Here is a 23,923-nt window from a genome sequence, read left to right as displayed (position 1 = left end):
CTCTCCTGTAAGCTAGATTCCACATTAACACTTTACGTGTGGACACCAAAAAACAAGCAGTACTAATGAAAAGCTGGCACACTTTTCAGCAGAGTGCCAAGTGAACTTGCCACAGAATGCTGCACCCAAAGTCCACTCTCAAGTGTAAAGTGACCACCACCTGCTGCCTCAGAAAGAGGACTGAAACACATAAGGTGGCATCTTGGCCATCTCCGTGAAACTTCAACTACCTTTTATAATGGATAAAGTGGTGAATACTTGTAGTTTAGAGTTCTGAAGCCTCCAGCTCAAGCAATGAATGCAGAGCATGGAATGTCCCACCCCATTTTAGTCGATAACGTGTTCATTTTTATGGGTAGCATGGCCGAGCGGTCTAAGGCGCTGGATTAAGGCTCCAGTCTCTTTGGGGGCGTGGGTTCGAATCCCACTGCTGCCAAACTCCTTTTAACAAAATCCCTACCCTCTAGGGCTCAAGCTTCTCTGATCTTGCTCCTGCAATTTACTGCAGTTCCTTTCCCAACTCACTGGAATCTCAAAAAACACTTACCTCTCTGCTTTAGCAGCATTAGAAAAGCTGCAATCATTGCATGTTTTGTTTGATACATGATACATACATATAATATGCATGTTGTGCACATATTAGATACATGCTACACACACTACACACATATGACATACATGTTACACACATGTGACACACGTGCTACTTACATATTACACACATAGTTCACACATATTACACAAATGTTACATACATATGATATACATGTTGCATGCATGTTACATACATGTCACACTCATGTTACACACCATTTAGACACAATTTTACACACGTCACATGCATGTTACACATATTACACACATATAACATACATGTCATACACATCACATACATGCTACACACATATGCCATGCATGTCACACACATGTTACATTAATATGACACACATATGACATGCATGTTGCACATATCTTACATACATGTTACACACATATGGCATGCATATGACATGCATGGTACACACATGTTACATACATGTTACACATATGACACACAATACACATATGGCATACATATCACACATATTACATACGTGTTACACACATATTACACAGATTATACATACATATGACATACATGTTGAATGCATGTTACATACATGTCATACACTTATGAAATACATGTTACACACGTTACATACATATGACACACATGACATACATGTTACGTACTTGTCACATACAAACAATGAATGCAGAGCATGGAATGTAGACTGTCATGCCTCTTTTTAGTCCTTAGCAAGAGCACTTTCACAGGTAGCATGGCCGAGCGGTCTAAGGCGCTGGATTTAGGCTCCAGTCTCTTTGGAGGCGTGGGTTCAAATCCCACTGCTGCCAAGCTCTTTTAACAAATGCCTATCCTTGATTGCTCAAGCGTCTCTGAAGTTTCTGCTGCACTTTGCTGGCATTCCTTGCTCAACACACTGGAATCTCAGAACAGCAGCATTAGGAAATTGCATGCTTTGGTTGAGAAGTCTTCCAAAAGGGCACACTTCTGATGAGATGACTAGTGAAATCTTGTCAACGTTACAAAACAAGTTCAACTGAACGTGATTACCTCTCCTGTAAGCTAGATTCCACATTAACACTTTAAGTGTGGACACCAAAAAACAAGCAGTACTAATGAAAAGCTGGCACACTTTTCAGCAGAGTGCCAAGTGAACTTGCCACAGAATGCTGCACCCAAAGTCCACTCTCAAGTGTAAAGTGACCACCACCTGCTGCCTCAGAAAGAGGACTGAAACACATAAGGTGGCATCTTGGCCATCTCCGTGAAACTTCAACTACCTTTTATAATGGATAAAGTGGTGAATACTTGTAGTTTAGAGTTCTGAGGCCTCCAGCTCAAGCAATGAATGCAGAGCATGGAATGTCCCACCCCATTTTAGTCGATAACGTGTTCATTTTTATGGGTAGCATGGCCGAGCGGTCTGAGGCGCTGGATCAATGCTCCAGTCTCTTTGGGGGCGTGGGTTCGAATCCCACGGCTGCCAAACTCCTTTTAACAAAATCCCTACCCTCTAGGGCTCAAGCTTCTCTGATCTTGCTCCTGCAATTTACTGCAGTTCCTTTCCCAACTCACTGGAATCTCAAAAAACACTTACCTCTCTGCTTTAGCAGCATTAGAAAAGCTGCAATCATTGCATGTTTTGTTTGATACATGATACATACATATAATATGCATGCTGTGCACATATTACATACATGCTACACACACTACACACATATGACATACATGTTACACACATGTGACACACGTGCTACTTACATATTACACACATAGTTCACACATATTACACAAATGTTACATACATATGATATACATGTTGCATGCATGTTACATACATGTCACACTCATGTTACACACCATTTAGACACAATTTTACACACATGTCACATGCATGTTACACATATTACACACATATAACATACATGTCATACACATCACATACATGCTACACACATATGCCATGCATGTCACACACATGTTACATTAATATGACACACATATGACATGCATGTTGCACATATCTTACATACATGTTACACACATATGGCATGCATATGACATGCATGGTACACACATGTTACATACATGTTACACATATGACACACAATACACATATGGCATACATATCACACATATTACATACGTGTTACAAACATATTACACAGATTATACATACATATGACATACATGTTGAATGCATGTTACATACATGTCATACACTTATGAAATACATGTTACACACGTTACATACATATGACACACATGACATACATGTTACGTACATGTCACATACAAACAATGAATGCAGAGCATGGAATGTAGACTGTCATGCCTCTTTTTAGTCCTTAGCAAGAGCACTTTCACAGGTAGCATGGCCGAGCGGTCTAAGGCGCTGGATTTAGGCTCCAGTCTCTTTGGAGGCGTGGGTTCAAATCCCACTGCTGCCAAGCTCTTTTAACAAATGCCTATCCTTGATTGCTCAAGCGTCTCTTAAGTTTCTGCTGCACTTTGCTGGCATTCCTTGCTCAACACACTGGAATCTCAGAACAGCAGCATTAGGAAATTGCATGCTTTGGTTGAGAATTCTTCCAAAAGGGCACACTTCTGATGAGATGACTAGTGAAATCTTGTCAACGTTACAAAACAAGTCCAACTGAACGTGATTACCTCTCCTGCAAGCTAGATTCCACATTAACACTTTAAGTGTGGACACCAAAAAACAAGCAGTACTAATGAAAAGCTGGCACACTTTTCAGCAGAGTGCCAAGTGAACTTGCCACAGAATGCTGCACCCAAAGTCCACTCTCAAGTGTAAAGTGACCACCACCTGCTGCCTCAGAAAGAGGACTGAAACACATAAGGTGGCATCTTGGCCATCTCCGTGAAACTTCAACAACCTTTTATAATGGATAAAGTGGTGAATACTTGTAGTTTAGAGTTCTGAGGCCTCCAGCTCAAGCAATGAATGCAGAGCATGGAATGTCCCACCAGATTTTAGTCGATAACGTGTTCATTTTTATGGGTAGCATGGCTGAGCGGTCTGAGGCGCTGGATCAAGGCTCCAGTCTCTTTGGGGGCGTGGGTTCGAATCCCACTGCTGCCAAACTCCTTTTAACAAAATCCCTACCCTCTAGGGCTCAAGCTTCTCTGATCTTGCTCCTGCAATTTACTGCAGTTCCTTTCCCAACTCACTGGAATCTCAAAAAACACTTACCTCTCTGCTTTAGCAGCATTAGAAAAGCTGCAATAATTGCATGTTTTGTTTGATACATGATACATACATATAATATGCATGTTGTGCACATATTACATACATGCTACACACACTACACACATATGACATACATGTTACACACATGTGACACACATGCTACTTACATATTACACACATAGTTCACACATATTACACAAATGTTACATACATATGATATACATGTTGCATGCATGTTACATACATGTCACACTCATGTTACACACCATTTAGACACAATTTTACACACATGTCACATGCATGTTACACATATTACACACATATAACATACATGTCATACACATCACATACATGCTACACACATATGACATGCATGTCACACACATGTTACATTAATATGACACACATATGACATGCATGTTGCACATATCTTACATACATGTTACACACATATGGCATGCATATGACATGCATGGTACACACATGTTACATACATGTTACACATATGACACACAATACACATATGGCATACATATCACACATATTACATACGTGTTACACACATATTACACAAATTATACATACATATGACATACATGTTGAATACATGTTACATACATGTCATACACTTATGAAATACATGTTACACACGTTACATACATATGACACACATGACATACATGTTACGTACATGTCACATACAAACAATGAATGCAGAGCATGGAATGTAGACTGTCATGCCTCTTTTTAGTCCTTAGCAAGAGCACTTTCACAGGTAGCATGGCCGAGCGGTCTAAGGCGCTGGATTTAGGCTCCAGTCTCTTTGGAGGCGTGGGTTCAAATCCCACTGCTGCCAAGCTCTTTTAACAAATGCCTATCCTTGATTGCTCAAGCGTCTCTGAAGTTTCTGCTGCACTTTGCTGGCATTCCTTGCTCAACACACTGGAATCTCAGAACAGCAGCATTAGGAAATTGCATGCTTTGGTTGAGAAGTCTTCCAAAAGGGCACACTTCTGATGAGATGACTAGTGAAATCTTGTCAACGTTACAAAACAAGTCCAACTGAACGTGATTACCTCTCCTGTAAGCTAGATTCCACATTAACACTTTAAGTGTGGACACCAAAAAACAAGCAGTACTAATGAAAAGCTGGCACACTTTTCAGCAGAGTGCCAAGTGAACTTGCCACAGAATGCTGCACCCAAAGTCCACTCTCAAGTGTAAAGTGACCACCACCTGCTGCCTCAGAAAGAGGACTGAAACACATAAGGTGGCATCTTGGCCATCTCCGTGAAACTTCAACTACCTTTTATAATCGATAAAGTGGTGAATACTTGTAGTTTAGAGTTCTGAGGCCTCCAGCTCAAGCAATGAATGCAGAGCATGGAATGTCCCACCCCATTTTAGTCGATAACGTGTTCATTTTTATGGGTAGCATGGCCGAGCGGTCTGAGGCGGTGGATTAAGGCTCCAGTCTCTTTGGGGGCGTGGGTTCGAATCCCACTGCTGCCAAACTCCTTTTAACAAAATCCCTACCCTCTAGGGCTCAAGCTTCTCTGATCTTGCTCCTGCAATTTACTGCAGTTCCTTTCCCAACTCACTGGAATCTCAAAAAACACTTACCTCTCTGCTTTAGCAGCATTAGAAAAGCTGCAATCATTGCATGTTTTGTTTGATACATGATACATACATATAATATGCATGCTGTGCACATATTACATACATGCTACACACACTACACACATATGACATACATGTTACACACATGTGACACACGTGCTACTTACATATTACACACATAGTTCACACATATTACACAAATGTTACATACATATGATATACATGTTGCATGCATGTTACATACATGTCACACTCATGTTACACACCATTTAGACACAATTTTACACACATGTCACATGCATGTTACACATATTACACACATATAACATACATGTCATACACATCACATACATGCTACACACATATGCCATGCATGTCACACACATGTTACATTAATATGACACACATATGACATGCATGTTGCACATATCTTACATACATGTTACACACATATGGCATGCATATGACATGCATGGTACACACATGTTACATACATGTTACACATATGACACACAATACACATATGGCATACATATCACACATATTACACAGATTATACATACATATGACATACATGTTGAATGCATGTTACATACATGTCATACACTTATGAAATACACGTTACACATGTTACATACATATGACACACATGACATACATGTTACGTACATGTCACATACAAACAATGAATGCAGAGCATGGAATGTAGACTGTCATGCCTCTTTTTAGTCCTTAGCAAGAGCACTTTCACAGGTAGCATGGCCGAGCGGTCTAAGGCGCTGGATTTAGGCTCCAGTCTCTTTGGAGGCGTGGGTTCAAATCCCACTGCTGCCAAGCTCTTTTAACAAATGCCTATCCTTGATTGCTCAAGCGTCTCTGAAGTTTCTGCTGCACTTTGCTGGCATTCCTTGCTCAACACACTGGAATCTCAGAACAGCAGCATTAGGAAATTGCATGCTTTGGTTGAGAAGTCTTCCAAAAGGGCACACTTCTGATGAGATGACTAGTGAAATCTTGTCAACGTTACAAAACAAGTCCAACTGAACGTGATTACCTCTCCTGTAAGCTAGATTCCACATTAACAATTTAAGTGTGGACACCAAAAAACAAGCAGTACTAATGAAAAGCTGGCACACTTTTCAGCAGAGTGCCAAGTGAACTTGCCACAGAATGCTGCACCCAAAGTCCACTCTCAAGTGTAAAGTGACCACCACCTGCTGCCTCAGAAAGAGGACTGAAACACATAAGGTGGCATCTTGGCCATCTCCGTGAAACTTCAACTACCTTTTATAATGGATAAAGTGGTGAATACTTGTCGTTTAGAGTTCTGAGGCCTCCAGCTCAAGCAATGAATGCAGAGCATGGAATGTCCCACCCCATTTTAGTCGATAACGTGCTCATTTTTATGGGTAGCATGGCCGAGCGGTCTAAGGCGCTGGATTAAGGCTCCAGTCTCTTTGGGGGCGTGGGTTCGAATCCCACTGCTGCCAAACTCCTTTTAACAAAATCCCTACCCTCTAGGGCTCAAGCTTCTCTGATCTTGCTCCTGCAATTTACTGCAGTTCCTTTCCCAACTCACTGGAATCTCAAAAAACACTTACCTCTCTGCTTTAGCAGCATTAGAAAAGCTGCAATCATTGCATGTTTTGTTTGATACATGATACATACATATAATATGCATGTTGTGCACATATTACATACATGCTACACACACTACACACATATGACATACATGTTACACACATGTGACACACGTGCTACTTACATATTACACACATAGTTCACACATATTACACAAATGTTACATACATATGATATACATGTTGCATGCATGTTACATACATGTCACACTCATGTTACACACCATTTAGACACAATTTTACACACATGTCACATGCATGTTACACATATTACACACATATAACATACATGTCATACACATCACATACATGCTACACACATATGCCATGCATGTCACACACATGTTACATTAATATGACACACATATGACATGCATGTTGCACATATCTTACATACATGTTACACACATATGGCATGCATATGACATGCATGGTACACACATGTTACATACATGTTACACATATGACACACAATACACATATGGCATACATATCACACATATTACACAGATTATACATACATATGACATACATGTTGAATGCATGTTACATACATGTCATACACTTATGAAATACACGTTACACACGTTACATACATATGACACACATGACATACATGTTACGTACATGTCACATACAAACAATGAATGCAGAGCATGGAATGTAGACTGTCGTGCCTCTTTTTAGTCCTTAGCAAGAGCACTTTCACAGGTAGCATGGCCGAGCGGTCTAAGGCGCTGGATTTAGGCTCCAGTCTCTTTGGAGGCGTGGGTTCAAATCCCACTGCTGCCAAGCTCTTTTAACAAATGCCTATCCTTGATTGCTCAAGCGTCTCTGAAGTTTCTGCTGCACTTTGCTGGCATTCCTTGCTCAACACACTGGAATCTCAGAACAGCAGCATTAGGAAATTGCATGCTTTGGTTGAGAAGTCTTCCAAAAGGGCACACTTCTGATGAGATGACTAGTGAAATCTTGTCAACGTTACAAAACAAGTCCAACTGAACGTGATTACCTCTCCTGTAAGCTAGATTCCACATTAACAATTTAAGTGTGGACACCAAAAAACAAGCAGTACTAATGAAAAGCTGGCACACTTTTCAGCAGAGTGCCAAGTGAACTTGCCACAGAATGCTGCACCCAAAGTCCACTCTCAAGTGTAAAGTGACCACCACCTGCTGCCTCAGAAAGAGGACTGAAACACATAAGGTGGCATCTTGGCCATCTCCGTGAAACTTCAACTACCTTTTATAATGGATAAAGTGGTGAATACTTGTCGTTTAGAGTTCTGAGGCCTCCAGCTCAAGCAATGAATGCAGAGCATGGAATGTCCCACCCCATTTTAGTCGATAACGTGTTCATTTTTATGGGTAGCATGGCCGAGCGGTCTAAGGCGCTGGATTAAGGCTCCAGTCTCTTTGGGGGCGTGGGTTCGAATCCCACTGCTGCCAAACTCCTTTTAACAAAATCCCTACCCTCTAGGGCTCAAGCTTCTCTGATCTTGCTCCTGCAATTTACTGCAGTTCCTTTCCCAACTCACTGGAATCTCAAAAAACACTTACCTCTCTGCTTTAGCAGCATTAGAAAAGCTGCAATCATTGCATGTTTTGTTTGATACATGATACATACATATAATATGCATGTTGTGCACATATTACATACATGCTACACACACTACACACATATGACATACATGTTACACACATGTGACACACGTGCTACTTACATATTACACACATAGTTCACACATATTACACAAATGTTACATACATATGATATACATGTTGCATGCATGTTACATACATGTCACACTCATGTTACACACCATTTAGACACAATTTTACACACATGTCACATGCATGTTACACATATTACACACATATAACATACATGTCATACACATCACATACATGCTACACACATATGCCATGCATGTCACACACATGTTACATTAATATGACACACATATGACATGCATGTTGCACATATCTTACATACATGTTACACACATATGGCATGCATATGACATGCATGGTACACACATGTTACATACATGTTACACATATGACACACAATACACATATGGCATACATATCACACATATTACATACGTGTTACACACATATTACACAGATTATACATACATATGACATACATGTTGAATGCATGTTACATACATGTCATACACTTATGAAATACATGTTACACACGTTACATACATATGACACACATGACATACATGTTACGTACATGTCACATACAAACAATGAATGCAGAGCATGGAAGGTAGACTGTCGTGCCTCTTTTTAGTCCTTAGCAAAAGCACTTTCACAGGTAGCATGGCCGAGCGGTCTAAGGCGCTGGATTTAGGCTCCAGTCTCTTTGGAGGCGTGGGTTCAAATCCCACTGCTGCCAAGCTCTTTTAACAAATGCCTATCCTTGATTGCTCAAGCGTCTCTGAAGTTTCTGCTGCACTTTGCTGGCATTCCTTGCTCAACACACTGGAATCTCAGAACAGCAGCATTAGGAAATTGCATGCTTTGGTTGAGAAGTCTTCCAAAAGGGCACACTTCTGATGAGATGACTAGTGAAATCTTGTCAACGTTACAAAACAAGTCCAACTGAACGTGATTACCTCTCCTGTAAGCTAGATTCCACATTAACACTTTAAGTGTGGACACCAAAAAACAAGCAGTACTAATGAAAAGCTGGCACACTTTTCAGCAGAGTGCCAAGTGAACTTGCCACAGAATGCTGCACCCAAAGTCCACTCTCAAGTGTAAAGTGACCACCACCTGCTGCCTCAGAAAGAGGACTGAAACACATAAGGTGGCATCTTGGCCATCTCCGTGAAACTTCAACTACCTTTTATAATGGATAAAGTGGTGAATACTTGTAGTTTAGAGTTCTGAGGCCTCCAGCTCAAGCAATGAATGCAGAGCATGGAATGTCCCACCCCATTTTAGTCGATAACGTGTTCATTTTTATGGGTAGCATGGCCGAGCGGTCTGAGGCGGTGGATTAAGGCTCCAGTCTCTTTGGGGGCGTGGGTTCGAATCCCACTGCTGCCAAACTCCTTTTAACAAAATCCCTACCCTCTAGGGCTCAAGCTTCTCTGATCTTGCTCCTGCAATTTACTGCAGTTCCTTTCCCAACTCACTGGAATCTCAAAAAACACTTACCTCTCTGCTTTAGCAGCATTAGAAAAGCTGCAATCATTGCATGTTTTGTTTGATACATGATACATACATATAATATGCATGCTGTGCACATATTACATACATGCTACACACACTACACACATATGACATACATGTTACACACATGTGACACACGTGCTACTTACATATTACACACATAGTTCACACATATTACACAAATGTTACATACATATGATATACATGTTGCATGCATGTTACATACATGTCACACTCATGTTACACACCATTTAGACACAATTTTACACACATGTTACACATATTACACACATATAACATACATGTCATACACATCACATACATGCTACACACATATGCCATGCATGTCACACACATGTTACATTAATATGACACACATATGACATGCATGTTGCACATATCTTACATACATGTTACACACATATGGCATGCATATGACATGCATGGTACACACATGTTACATACATGTTACACATATGACACACAATACACATATGGCATACATATCACACATATTACACAGATTATACATACATATGACATACATGTTGAATGCATGTTACATACATGTCATACACTTATGAAATACACGTTACACACGTTACATACATATGACACACATGACATACATGTTACGTACATGTCACATACAAACAATGAATGCAGAGCATGGAATGTAGACTGTCATGCCTCTTTTTAGTCCTTAGCAAGAGCACTTTCACAGGTAGCATGGCCGAGCGGTCTAAGGCGCTGGATTTAGGCTCCAGTCTCTTTGGAGGCGTGGGTTCAAATCCCACTGCTGCCAAGCTCTTTTAACAAATGCCTATCCTTGATTGCTCAAGCGTCTCTGAAGTTTCTGCTGCACTTTGCTGGCATTCCTTGCTCAACACACTGGAATCTCAGAACAGCAGCATTAGGAAATTGCATGCTTTGGTTGAGAAGTCTTCCAAAAGGGCACACTTCTGATGAGATGACTAGTGAAATCTTGTCAACGTTACAAAACAAGTCCAACTGAACGTGATTACCTCTCCTGTAAGCTAGATTCCACATTAACAATTTAAGTGTGGACACCAAAAAACAAGCAGTACTAATGAAAAGCTGGCACACTTTTCAGCAGAGTGCCAAGTGAACTTGCCACAGAATGCTGCACCCAAAGTCCACTCTCAAGTGTAAAGTGACCACCACCTGCTGCCTCAGAAAGAGGACTGAAACACATAAGGTGGCATCTTGGCCATCTCCGTGAAACTTCAACTACCTTTTATAATGGATAAAGTGGTGAATACTTGTCGTTTAGAGTTCTGAGGCCTCCAGCTCAAGCAATGAATGCAGAGCATGGAATGTCCCACCCCATTTTAGTCGATAACGTGTTCATTTTTATGGGTAGCATGGCCGAGCGGTCTAAGGCGCTGGATTAAGGCTCCAGTCTCTTTGGGGGCGTGGGTTCGAATCCCACTGCTGCCAAACTCCTTTTAACAAAATCCCTACCCTCTAGGGCTCAAGCTTCTCTGATCTTGCTCCTGCAATTTACTGCAGTTCCTTTCCCAACTCACTGGAATCTCAAAAAACACTTACCTCTCTGCTTTAGCAGCATTAGAAAAGCTGCAATCATTGCATGTTTTGTTTGATACATGATACATACATATAATATGCATGTTGTGCACATATTACATACATGCTACACACACTACACACATATGACATACATGTTACACACATGTGACACACGTGCTACTTACATATTACACACATAGTTCACACATATTACACAAATGTTACATACATATGATATACATGTTGCATGCATGTTACATACATGTCACACTCATGTTACACACCATTTAGACACAATTTTACACACATGTCACATGCATGTTACACATATTACACACATATAACATACATGTCATACACATCACATACATGCTACACACATATGCCATGCATGTCACACACATGTTACATTAATATGACACACATATGACATGCATGTTGCACATATCTTACATACATGTTACACACATATGGCATGCATATGACATGCATGGTACACACATGTTACATACATGTTACACATATGACACACAATACACATATGGCATACATATCACACATATTACATACGTGTTACACACATATTACACAGATTATACATACATATGACATACATGTTGAATGCATGTTACATACATGTCATACACTTATGAAATACATGTTACACACGTTACATACATATGACACACATGACATACATGTTACGTACATGTCACATACAAACAATGAATGCAGAGCATGGAAGGTAGACTGTCGTGCCTCTTTTTAGTCCTTAGCAAAAGCACTTTCACAGGTAGCATGGCCGAGCGGTCTAAGGCGCTGGATTTAGGCTCCAGTCTCTTTGGAGGCGTGGGTTCAAACCCCACTGCTGCCAAGCTCTTTTAACAAATGCCTATCCTTGATTGCTCAAGCGTCTCTGAAGTTTCTGCTGCACTTTGCTGGCATTCCTTTGCTCAACACACTGGAATCTCAGAACAGCAGCATTAGGAAATTGCATGCTTTGGTTGAGAAGTCTTCCAAAAGGGCACACTTCTGATGAGATGACTAGTGAAATCTTGTCAACGTTACAAAACAAGTCCAACTGAACGTGATTACCTCTCCTGTAAGCTAGATTCCACATTAACACTTTAAGTGTGGACACCAAAAAACAAGCAGTACTAATGAAAAGCTCGCACACTTTTCAGCAGAGTGCCAAGTGAACTTGCCACAGAATGCTGCACCCAAAGTCCACTCTCAAGTGTAAAGTGACCACCACCTGCTGCCTCAGAAAGAGGACTGAAACACATAAGGTGGCATCTTGGCCATCTCCGTGAAACTTCAACTACCTTTTATAATGGATAAAGTGGTGAATACTTGTAGTTTAGAGTTCTGAGGCCTCCAGCTCAAGCAATGAATGCAGAGCATGGAATGTCCCACCCGATTTTAGTCGATAACGTGTTCATTTTTATGGGTAGCATGGCCGAGCGGTCTAAGGCGCTGGATTAAGGCTCCAGTCTCTTTGGGGGCGTGGGTTCGAATCCCACTGCTGCCAAACTCCTTTTAACAAAATCCCTACCCTCTAGGGCTCAAGCTTCTCTGATCTTGCTCCTGCAATTTACTGCAGTTCCTTTCCCAACTCACTGGAATCTCAAAAAACACTTACCTCTCTGCTTTAGCAGCATTAGAAAAGCTGCAATCATTGCATGTTTTGTTTGATACATGATACATACATATAATATGCATGTTGTGCACATATTACATACATGCTACACACACTACACACATATGACATACATGTTACACACATGTGACACACGTGCTACTTACATATTACACACATAGTTCACACATATTACACAAATGTTACATACATATGATATACATGTTGCATGCATGTTACATACATGTCACACTCATGTTACACACCATTTAGACACAATTTTACACACATGTCACATGCATGTTACACATATTACACACATATAACATACATGTCATACACATCACATACATGCTACACACATATGCCATGCATGTCACACACATGTTACATTAATATGACACACATATGGGGGCGTGGCGACCGCCGAACATGATGGCCGCAAGTGCTTAGAGCTCCGCTCGGCCGACGGGGAACCATCGAAATATCGACGCTTGGTCGCACGCCGGAATCGCCGCCTCGGCTTGACAATCCGCCGTAGAAGCGAGCGGTCCCGGGGACATGAAGAAAAAGCTCCGCGCGGCGGAGAAAATGCTTAAATTACCGGATTTTTTTCCGGCTGTCTCCCGCGGACCACAGGAAAATGGCGGCGAGAGACATAATCACAGGCCAGCCTCAAGCGCTCCAGTGCCACCTTCCGGTCCGGAAGTGCTGCGGAAGGAGAAGGAGAGGAACGCGGATGTCGAACAAACTATGCAAGCCACACGGAGCAGTGGCAGTTCCTCTCCATGTGACTCTCCCACAACGAGAAGCCCGGCGAAATCCAAGCCCAGGCTTGATCCAGATATCCCCGCACATCGCAATAAGTACTCGGCCCTGGACATGGAGGTGAGTGGTGCCCATGACAAGGACCCAGGCTCAAACTCCCCAGTGGATCCAATCGCCATGTTTCCAACTACAGGGCAATCGATATCGGATATTACACTCAAAGAAATGCTCATGTCGCTTAGATCATCGCTACAGTCTGATATGTTGTCGTGCCTCCAACAATGTAGAGCTGAAATCACTGAATTGGGAGGCAGGGTGCATCAAGTTGAAACACAGATGAGTGATGTTACGGTATCTTTCAATGCACTTGTTGACTCCCATATGTCCCAGCAGGACTCTATTTCTAAAATACAAGCGAAATTAGCAGACCTCGAGGACCGTTCCCGCAGGAACAATTTGAAAATAAGGGGCATACCGGAAACTGTCACGACGCAACAGCTTCAGTCCTATGCCACAGACCTATTCCATGCTGTAGCACCATCATTGTCCCCATTAGATCTGAAGATAGATAGGATTCACAGAGTTCCCAAACCCTCCTTCTTGCCGCAAGAAGTCCCGAGAGATGTACTCCTGCGAATCCATTTCTTCCAGACTAAGGAACTACTTTTGGATGCCTTCCGCAAAGCGGAGAACATTCCAGAACAAGCTGCAAACTTACAAGTGCTCCCGGACCTTTCGCAATACACACTGCAACTGCGACGTAACATGGCGACAGTCACCAAAGCGCTTAGAAACCACAAAATAATGTATAAATGGAAATATCCGGCTAAATTGATTGTTTCTCATCAGGGCACCACTCACTTGATTACCTCATTGGAAGATGGCATACGCCTTATCCGCCAGTGGCAAATCCTACCGCCTGACACAAGTGAAGATTCACCTCCGCTGCACAAGACCCCACCTGGTAAAGTACACCAAGAATGGCAATTACAACAGCGCAGAAGACCCAATTCGAGGCGTACCTGATTAACCCAGCATAACGCGACCTACTACGCACAGTAGGGCTCCCCGAAGGCCTAAGGTACCGTACACCGTACCGCAGCTCCCTACAGTTGGGCGGCCAGTCTGTCTGGTCCGTCTGGACTTATTTGTATGTTTTTGAAAGTTTTCCGTTTGTTTTCTTTTTGTTTTTTCTTGACATTTTGGAGATTATACTTGGCTACTATGCTCGCAGCTGTCAATTTCCCAACATCTCCGAAGACAGTTCTGGACATTACCCTGTTTCTGATTGTTTGCCTTCCTCACCGCTACTCTTGGCAGTCATCCTGGATATTGACTGTCACGAAGTTCTACCTATGCTTTGATTTTGCTCCATGCCTAACTAAACATTTATTGGAGGACATACTGACTGTTACATCTGAACCCTTTCCAACTACGAAACTATTATGCCAACTACCCACGACCAAGGTCACCATCGACTGCCTTATCGCCCCACAAATTTGAATGTCATTTAAGATCTTGACGATCAACGCACGGGGCCTTAACCACCCGGCTAAAGGAAGATCCCTATGGAGAGAGGCTATCCAGCACAAAGCAGACATTCTAGCAGTCCAAGAGACTCACTTTAATATTGCAGCTACGCCTAGATGTTCTCACCCGAACTTCCCGCATGTGTTCCTGTCATCTGCTTCGGCGAAGAAGAGAGGAGTGATGCTCGCAGTGAGAGATACGGTGGTATTTGAACTGAAAGACTCCTTTTGCGACCCAGATGGTCGATACATTATTCTGGTTTGTACCATAAATAAGCTCCCTATCACATTATCATGTATATATGCTCCCAACTCGCATCAACTCCAATTTGTAAAACGTGTCACCAAAAAAATATCAGAGATGCGAGTTGGGAGTATATTAATTTGTGGTGACTTCAATATGGTAGTAGATGATAATCTAGACTCTTCCTCCCGCACCACAAATCGTAACCCAAATTTTCGGGACCTTCTTATCAAAGAAGATTTGTATGATGCGTGGCGCTGTTTAAATGCAAACGATAGAATGTATACTTATTACTCTCCCCGACACAACTCATATTCCAGGTTGGATATGTTCTTAGTAGATAAGTTGCTGTTGCAGAGAATCTCCCACTCTGCAATTTATGATATCACGTGGTCAGACCACGCCCCAGTGCTTCTCCAAATAGATGGTGGGAGTGCTTTTGCCGCAGCCCGGTTATGGCGTTGCAATGACTATATTATACAGGATCCTAAACTACAAAAAGACATCGCCAACCAGTTGAAAGAATTCTTTCACTTTAATACCCCCGCTGACACGAACCCCTTTACAAATTGGAATGCCCACAAGGCTTATATCCGGGGAATCCTTATCAAATTGAACACAATAGCCCACAAGGCCCGCTCGGCTAAGATTACAGAACTCACAGCCGCACTACGTAAGCTTGAAAAAGAGAACCAACTCACTCCTACAACTGCCACTGCCTCGAACCTAGCCAACACTCGCTCACAACTCAGGGAACTATTTTGCACTCAACACGACCAATATATGAACAAGCTAAAATTAAACTACTATGCTAATAACAACAAGGCAGGTAAACTTCTAGCGAATAGACTAAAACAAAGAAGATCCAAAACGGTAATCCCCCATTTGTACTACCCAGACGTATCCAAGAAAATAGAAAACCCACAGAAAATCGCTAATGCATTCGCGGACTACTACTCGTCACTATATAACTTAAGAAACGACCCCAATGTCACCCAACCTAATAGAGAGGATATAGCCAAATTTTTAGCTACTATCAATCTACCCTCACTATCAGAGTCCCAGCTTCAAACTTTGAATGACCCGTTCTCAATTCCAGAATTAGAAAAAGCCATAGCATCCCTCCCCCTTAATAAAGCTCCTGGCCCAGACGGTTTATCCAATGGATATTACAAAACCTTTATCAAGATTTTGACCCCAAACCTCATATCATTATTCAACGAAGCCAGGAAAAAAGGTTCCTTCCCACCTGAAATGTTAAAAGCTTATGTAATCACACTACCAAAACCAGGCAAAACCCCCGACACGCCTGCAAATTTCTGCCCCATCTCTCTTCTCAATGGAGATGTAAAAATTTACGCAAAGATGCTCGCTAACAGATTATATGATCTTATCCCAGACTTGGTGAAGCCAGATCAGACGGGCTTCACCAAAGGCCGTCAGGCATCAGATGCCACAAGACGCCTTTTGAATATCATTGATCAAGCTGAGACCCGGGGAACGCCTTCTCTGCTCCTGTCAGTGGACGCAGAGAAGGCGTTCGATAGGGTCCACTGGGGCTATATGGAGGCAGTCTTGCGGAAATTCGGTTTTCAAGGAGAATCTCTATCAGCTATTATGGCCCTTTATTCAAACCCAATAGCGCAGGTCTACACTTCAGGACTATTATCAAAGGAATTTAAAATAACGAATGGAACCCGCCAGGGGTGCCCATTATCGCCATCAATTTTTAATCTAATGATGGAGCCCTTGGCGGAGACCATTCGTGCCCATCCCCATATATCAGGCTTTAAGTTCAATAGGGTTAACCATGTCATAAGTCTCTTTGCGGATGACGTTATACTATTGCTCACCAACCCCTCTCTCTCACTCCAATTCGCCCACAACATTCTCAATGAATTTGGTAAACTATCTTACTATAAAGTAAATTTCAATAAGTCCCTAATATTAGATTTAGGCGTTCATCATCTTACTAAAACTAGTTTAAAATCTGCCTTCCCATATATGTGGGCAGAGAAATCTATTCCATACCTGGGGGTTCAGCTTGCGGCCAATACCTCACGGATAGCCGAGATTAATATTAAACTGTTGACTTCGGAAATTCGGAAATCACTGGACAATATGGCCAAAACTGAACTCTCCTGGGCGGGCAGAATTGCATCCTATAAAATGATCATTCTCCCCAAAATATTGTACGTGTTCAGAACACTTCCCATTCCATTTAAAGCCTCCTATTTCAACGAACTGAACAGATCCCTCAAGTTGTATATCTGGCAAGGGAAAAGAGCTCGCTGCTCACATGCTATTCTTACTAGGCATAAGAAAGGAGGGGGGATGGGGCTCCCGGATCTAAAAGATTATTACTGGGCTTCTCTTCTTGCACAGTCCAAAAGCTGGTTCCAGGAATCGTCTCCCCCATTATGGGTGAATATAGAAGCGTCTGTCAATAAGGCGTATCCTTTAAGTTTACTACTGATAGCAGATTCCTGGAAACAACTGTCGCTTACATCCCTGTCTCCAACCACTAAGGCCACACTTCTTGCGTGGAGGTACCTTATGTCCCAACCTAATCATGCAGATAAACTCACCGCCTTAAAAATTCCACTGCAGACACTAAGTATACTTCTTCCCTATAGTCATATTCACAAATGGATAGATTTAGGAATAGAAACAGTGGAGGATCTTCTTGACAATGGCACTTTGATGCCTTTTAACATTTTACAGAGTAAATATAATCTACCTACCTCTCATATTATGCTGTATAAGCAAGTCTCATCATTCTTAACTAAACATTCCATTCCGGTTATACAAATAAACACCCAGGTATGGCAGTTTCTGACGTCACAACACAGTAAACGAAGAGGCATATCTCTTATCTACAATCTATTACAATCCAAACTAGAGTTCCTCAAAACTCCAAACATACTGTCCTGGGAAAAAGATCTGGACATATCACCCGACCCCGACCATTGGCGGGTTGCCTTGCATTACAATTATAAAGCCACACACTGCATCAATCACTGGGAACTGACCCAAAAAATCCTCACTAAATGGTACAGGACACCCTTTCAATTAGCTAGAATATTCCCTACGCATTCCCAATTATGCTGGAGAAATTGTGAGTCAACCGGAACAATCCTACACATTTTCTGGCAGTGTAAAAATCTAACTAGTTTCTGGAGAAAAATATTCACGGTCTTGGCCGAAATTACCGGCATATTACAGAAACCAAACCCAGCTCTGGCCATTCTCCATTTAGGTTTACATAACTACCCTTATCAATACCGGACGGTTGTGACGCATGTTTTAACCACAGCAAAACTGATAATTGCCAGGCACTGGAAAAATATCCTCTCTCCGAATCCCTCTGAGGTAACGGCTCAAGTGAATATTAACTATCATTACGAAAGGTTATTATCAATTAGAAATAATTCTTGCTTGACTTTTGACAAAAACTGGAATTGTTGGAAGGAATGGCATGGCCGTTGATGTCCCTAAAAACATATTGTCCACGTCATTACTAGGTAGTGGAAGCAAATTGTTCGTTTAGGAAGTCAATTATTTGTTAATCATCTTATAGGCGATCTTCCAGCTGGAATGTATGTTTATTCAACCTCAAACGAGGGACCTCCTCTGGCGCAGTGTGATCCCAATTGGGGCGCTAGAGAGGTTCGGGCATGTCCCTTAGCCGTAAATTCCAGCTGGAGTGATCGCGGTACACTGTTCATTACAAACATCACATGTATGTTTCAATAATAATGTTCTCATTCGAGTTCAATATACTCTATTTTATTTCATTTTATTTTACTTTGAATGTTACAATGTATTATTCAAGTGATCTTGTTCAACACTCTACTTGTAACTGTGAAATTTAATAAAAATTATATTTAAAAAAAAAAAATATGACACACATATGACATGCATGTTGCACATATCTTACATACATGTTACACACATATGGCATGCATATGACATGCATGGTACACACATGTTACATACATGTTACACATATGACACACAATACACATATGGCATACATATCACACATATTACATACGTGTTACACACATATTACACAGATTATACATACATATGACATACATGTTGAATGCATGTTACATACATGTCATACACTTATGAAATACATGTTACACACGTTACATACATATGACACACATGACATACATGTTACGTACATGTCACATACAAACAATGAATGCAGAGCATGGAAGGTAGACTGTCGTGCCTCTTTTTAGTCCTTAGCAAAAGCACTTTCACAGGTAGCATGGCCGAGCGGTCTAAGGCGCTGGATTTAGGCTCCAGTCTCTTTGGAGGCGTGGGTTCAAACCCCACTGCTGCCAAGCTCTTTTAACAAATGCCTATCCTTGATTGCTCAAGCGTCTCTGAAGTTTCTGCTGCACTTTGCTGGCATTCCTTTGCTCAACACACTGGAATCTCAGAACAGCAGCATTAGGAAATTGCATGCTTTGGTTGAGAAGTCTTCCAAAAGGGCACACTTTTGATGAGATGACTAGTGAAATCTTGTCAACGTTACAAAACAAGTCCAACTGAACGTGATTACCTCTCCTGTAAGCTAGATTCCACATTAACACTTTAAGTGTGGACACCAAAAAACAAGCAGTACTAATGAAAAGCTGGCACACTTTTCAGCAGAGTGCCAAGTGAACTTGCCACAGAATGCTGCACCCAAAGTCCACTCTCAAGTGTAAAGTGAGCACCACCTGCTGCCTCAGAAAGAGGACTGAAACACATAAGGTGGCATCTTGGCCATCTCCGTGAAACTTCAACTACCTTTTATAATGGATAAAGTGGTGAATACTTGTAGTTTAGAGTTCTGAGGCCTCCAGCTCAAGCAATGAATGCAGAGCATGGAATGTCCCACCCGATTTTAGTCGATAACGTGTTCATTTTTATGGGTAGCATGGCCGAGCGGTCTAAGGCGGTGGATTAAGGCTCCAGTCTCTTTGGGGGCGTGGGTTCGAATCCCACTGCTGCCAAACTCCTTTTAACAAAATCCCTACCCTCTAGGGCTCAAGCTTCTCTGATCTTGCTCCTGCAATTTACTGCAGTTCCTTTCCCAACTCACTGGAATCTCAAAAAACACTTACCTCTCTGCTTTAGCAGCATTAGAAAAGCTGCAATCATTGCATGTTTTGTTTGATACATGATACATACATATAATATGCATGTTGTGCACATATTACATACATGCTACACACACTACACACATATGACATACATGTTACACACATGTGACACACGTGCTACTTACATATTACACACATAGTTCACACATATTACATATGTGTTACACACATATTACACAGATTATACATACATATGACATACATGTTGAATGCATGTTACATACATGTCATACACTTATGAAATACATGTTACACACGTTACATACATATGACACACATGACATACATGTTACGTACATGTCACATACAAACAAACAATGAATGCAGAGCATGGAATGTAGACTGTCATGCCTCTTTTTAGTCCTTAGCAAGAGCACTTTCACAGGTAGCATGGTTTGGGTTAAGGTATCCCCGCGCTGTCGTCAAGGGCCTAAACTATTTAAAAGGATAGGTTGCAGCAAACTACCGACAGGGGTATGAACCCTAACCCCCAGATAATAAAAATGAAAATCAAACAGATGGTGTTGCGCTACCTGAACTAGATATAAATATACAGAGCCTAATACTGGAAGAAATAAAATCTAGCTATAAATCAACTAGCCTATCTTAAATAAAAATTAAGGTGCCTTGTGCTATGAAAAAAAAAAAAAAAAAAAAAAACAGATAGTAACCAGTGTATTATAAAACTTAAATTCCAGAAATCATGTGTTTATATATCAACATAAATAGCTCTAAGTAAAAGGGAAAAATATTCCATAAAGTGCAAATGTCTTATATTAAAACGTGCAATTCATAGTGCATGATTACAAAAAGTTGGTAAAATACAGTCTTTAGTGAAATTAAATGAAGTGCCAGTGATAATTAGTTCCGTAATCTTCTTAATAAAAAAAATTAAATATGTATATAAGACAGTCTATATATAAGCTGAAATAGGTGCTCAGTGACTTGTTCAGTGCTTCTCAAAAAGAAAAAAACAGGTGCCAGCAATCGTGTTGTAATTTCTGTGTCTCCAGTATACACGGCACACTAGGTAAAATGGCCCCTTACCTTACTGCTGTAAGGTAAACAGCAAATCAAGCAGCAAAAACAAGGGTCCAGGGATTCTATCCCAATTCCTAGCAGGTGGATATTGGTCCCCTCAGGTAGGTATTTTTCCTCTCAGATAGTTTCCATATAGATCTTTGGCTTCAGTATAACTCCCAGAGGTCTCTTCCTTGAGATTCTCCTTCTTAGGATAATGTAGTCTCATGCATTCCCTTCTGTCTTGGGCAGGACCAAATGAGAAATTATGGAAAGCAATCCTCCCATATGTTGAATTAAGGAGTGATCTCTTCCTAGTGGAGCGCAGTGGAGGAGTGACTATCTATAGGGGCCATTTCACAGGTAGCATGACCGAGCGGTCTAAGGCGCTGGATTTAGGCTCCAGTCTCTTTGGAGGCGTGGGTTCAAATCCCACTGCTGCCAAGCTCTTTTAACAAATGCCTATCCTTGATTGCTCAAGCGTCTCTGAAGTTTCTGCTGCACTTTGCTGGCATTCCTTGCTCAACACACTGGAATCTCAGAACAGCAGCATTAGGAAATTGCATGCTTTGGTTGAGAAGTCTTCCAAAAGGGCACACTTTTGATGAGATGACTAGTGAAATCTTGTCAACGTTACAAAACAAGTCCAACTGAACGTGATTACCTCTCCTGTAAGCTAGATTCCACATTAACACTTTAAGTGTGGACACCAAAAAAAAAGCAGTACTAATGAAAAGCTGGCACACTTTTCAGCAGAGTGCCAAGTGAACTTGCCACAGAATGCTGCACCCAAAGTCCACTCTCAAGTGTAAAGTGACCACCACCTGCTGCCTCAGAAAGAGGACTGAAACACATAAGGTGGCATCTTGGCCATCTCCGTGAAACTTTAACTACCTTTTATAATGGATAAAGTGGTGAATACTTGTAGTTTAGAGTTCTGAGGCCTCCAGCTCAAGCAATGAATGCAGAGCATGGAATGTCCCACCCGATTTTAGTCGATAACGTGTTCATTTTTATGGGTAGCATGGCCGAGCGGTCTAAGGCGCTGGATTAAGGCTCCAGTCTCTTTGGGGGCGTGGGTTCGAATCCCACTGCTGCCAAACTCCTTTTAACAAAACCCCTACCCTCTAGGGCTCAAGCTTCTCTGATCTTGCTCCTGCAATTTACTGCAGTTCCTTTCCCAACTCACTGGAATCTCAAAAAACACTTACCTCTCTGCTTTAGCAGCATTAGAAAAGCTGCAATCATTGCATGTTTTGTTTGATACATGATACATACATATAATATGCATGTTGTGCACATATTACATACATGCTACACACACTACACACATATGACATACATGTTACACACATGTGACACACGTGCTACTTACATATTACACACATAGTTCACACATATTACACAAATGTTACATACATATGATATACATGTTGCATGCATGTTACATACATGTCACACTCATGTTACACACCATTTAGACACAATTTTACACACATGTCACATGCATGTTACACATATTACACACATATAACATACATGTCATACACATCACATACATGCTACACACATATGCCATGCATGTCACACACATGTTACATGAATATGACACACATATGACATGCATGTTGCACATATCTTACATACATGTTACACACATATGGCATGCATATGACATGCATGGTACACACATGTTACATACATGTTACACATATGACACACAATACACATATGGCATACATATCACACATATTACATACGTGTTACA

General features: G+C 41.4%; 15 non-coding genes across 15 annotated transcripts; all 15 read left to right on the top strand.

Moving 5' to 3' along the window:
* Positions 1–354: 354 nt before the first annotated feature.
* On the top strand, positions 355–436 carry TRNAL-AAG (transfer RNA leucine (anticodon AAG)). Its single transcript has one exon. It is a non-coding gene; the product is annotated as a tRNA-Leu (tRNA).
* An 880-nt stretch (positions 437–1,316) lies between these two features.
* On the top strand, positions 1,317–1,398 carry TRNAL-UAG (transfer RNA leucine (anticodon UAG)). The gene has a single exon. It is a non-coding gene; the product is annotated as a tRNA-Leu (tRNA).
* Positions 1,399–2,936: 1,538 nt separating this feature from the next.
* Positions 2,937–3,018, top strand: TRNAL-UAG (transfer RNA leucine (anticodon UAG)). Its single transcript has one exon. It is a non-coding gene; the product is annotated as a tRNA-Leu (tRNA).
* A 1,538-nt stretch (positions 3,019–4,556) lies between these two features.
* TRNAL-UAG (transfer RNA leucine (anticodon UAG)) lies at positions 4,557–4,638 on the top strand. Its single transcript has one exon. It is a non-coding gene; the product is annotated as a tRNA-Leu (tRNA).
* Positions 4,639–6,154: 1,516 nt separating this feature from the next.
* On the top strand, positions 6,155–6,236 carry TRNAL-UAG (transfer RNA leucine (anticodon UAG)). The gene has a single exon. It is a non-coding gene; the product is annotated as a tRNA-Leu (tRNA).
* A 574-nt stretch (positions 6,237–6,810) lies between these two features.
* TRNAL-AAG (transfer RNA leucine (anticodon AAG)) lies at positions 6,811–6,892 on the top strand. Its single transcript has one exon. It is a non-coding gene; the product is annotated as a tRNA-Leu (tRNA).
* An 860-nt stretch (positions 6,893–7,752) lies between these two features.
* On the top strand, positions 7,753–7,834 carry TRNAL-UAG (transfer RNA leucine (anticodon UAG)). Its single transcript has one exon. It is a non-coding gene; the product is annotated as a tRNA-Leu (tRNA).
* Positions 7,835–8,408: 574 nt separating this feature from the next.
* On the top strand, positions 8,409–8,490 carry TRNAL-AAG (transfer RNA leucine (anticodon AAG)). Its single transcript has one exon. It is a non-coding gene; the product is annotated as a tRNA-Leu (tRNA).
* An 882-nt stretch (positions 8,491–9,372) lies between these two features.
* TRNAL-UAG (transfer RNA leucine (anticodon UAG)) lies at positions 9,373–9,454 on the top strand. Its single transcript has one exon. It is a non-coding gene; the product is annotated as a tRNA-Leu (tRNA).
* A 1,505-nt stretch (positions 9,455–10,959) lies between these two features.
* Positions 10,960–11,041, top strand: TRNAL-UAG (transfer RNA leucine (anticodon UAG)). The gene has a single exon. It is a non-coding gene; the product is annotated as a tRNA-Leu (tRNA).
* A 574-nt stretch (positions 11,042–11,615) lies between these two features.
* Positions 11,616–11,697, top strand: TRNAL-AAG (transfer RNA leucine (anticodon AAG)). Its single transcript has one exon. It is a non-coding gene; the product is annotated as a tRNA-Leu (tRNA).
* Positions 11,698–12,579: 882 nt separating this feature from the next.
* Positions 12,580–12,661, top strand: TRNAL-UAG (transfer RNA leucine (anticodon UAG)). Its single transcript has one exon. It is a non-coding gene; the product is annotated as a tRNA-Leu (tRNA).
* A 575-nt stretch (positions 12,662–13,236) lies between these two features.
* TRNAL-AAG (transfer RNA leucine (anticodon AAG)) lies at positions 13,237–13,318 on the top strand. The gene has a single exon. It is a non-coding gene; the product is annotated as a tRNA-Leu (tRNA).
* A 6,928-nt stretch (positions 13,319–20,246) lies between these two features.
* TRNAL-UAG (transfer RNA leucine (anticodon UAG)) lies at positions 20,247–20,328 on the top strand. Its single transcript has one exon. It is a non-coding gene; the product is annotated as a tRNA-Leu (tRNA).
* Positions 20,329–23,173: 2,845 nt separating this feature from the next.
* TRNAL-AAG (transfer RNA leucine (anticodon AAG)) lies at positions 23,174–23,255 on the top strand. Its single transcript has one exon. It is a non-coding gene; the product is annotated as a tRNA-Leu (tRNA).
* Positions 23,256–23,923: the final 668 nt, after the last annotated feature.

This window comes from Lithobates pipiens, unplaced genomic scaffold (genome assembly GCF_037356315.1).
Source record: "Lithobates pipiens isolate NorthernLeopardFrog02 unplaced genomic scaffold, aLitPip1_a1.2 Scaffold_28, whole genome shotgun sequence".
NCBI lineage: Eukaryota > Metazoa > Chordata > Amphibia > Anura > Ranidae > Lithobates > Lithobates pipiens.
The sequence above is the reverse complement of the archived record's forward strand: the minus strand, read 5'-3'. Positions and strand labels throughout refer to the sequence as shown.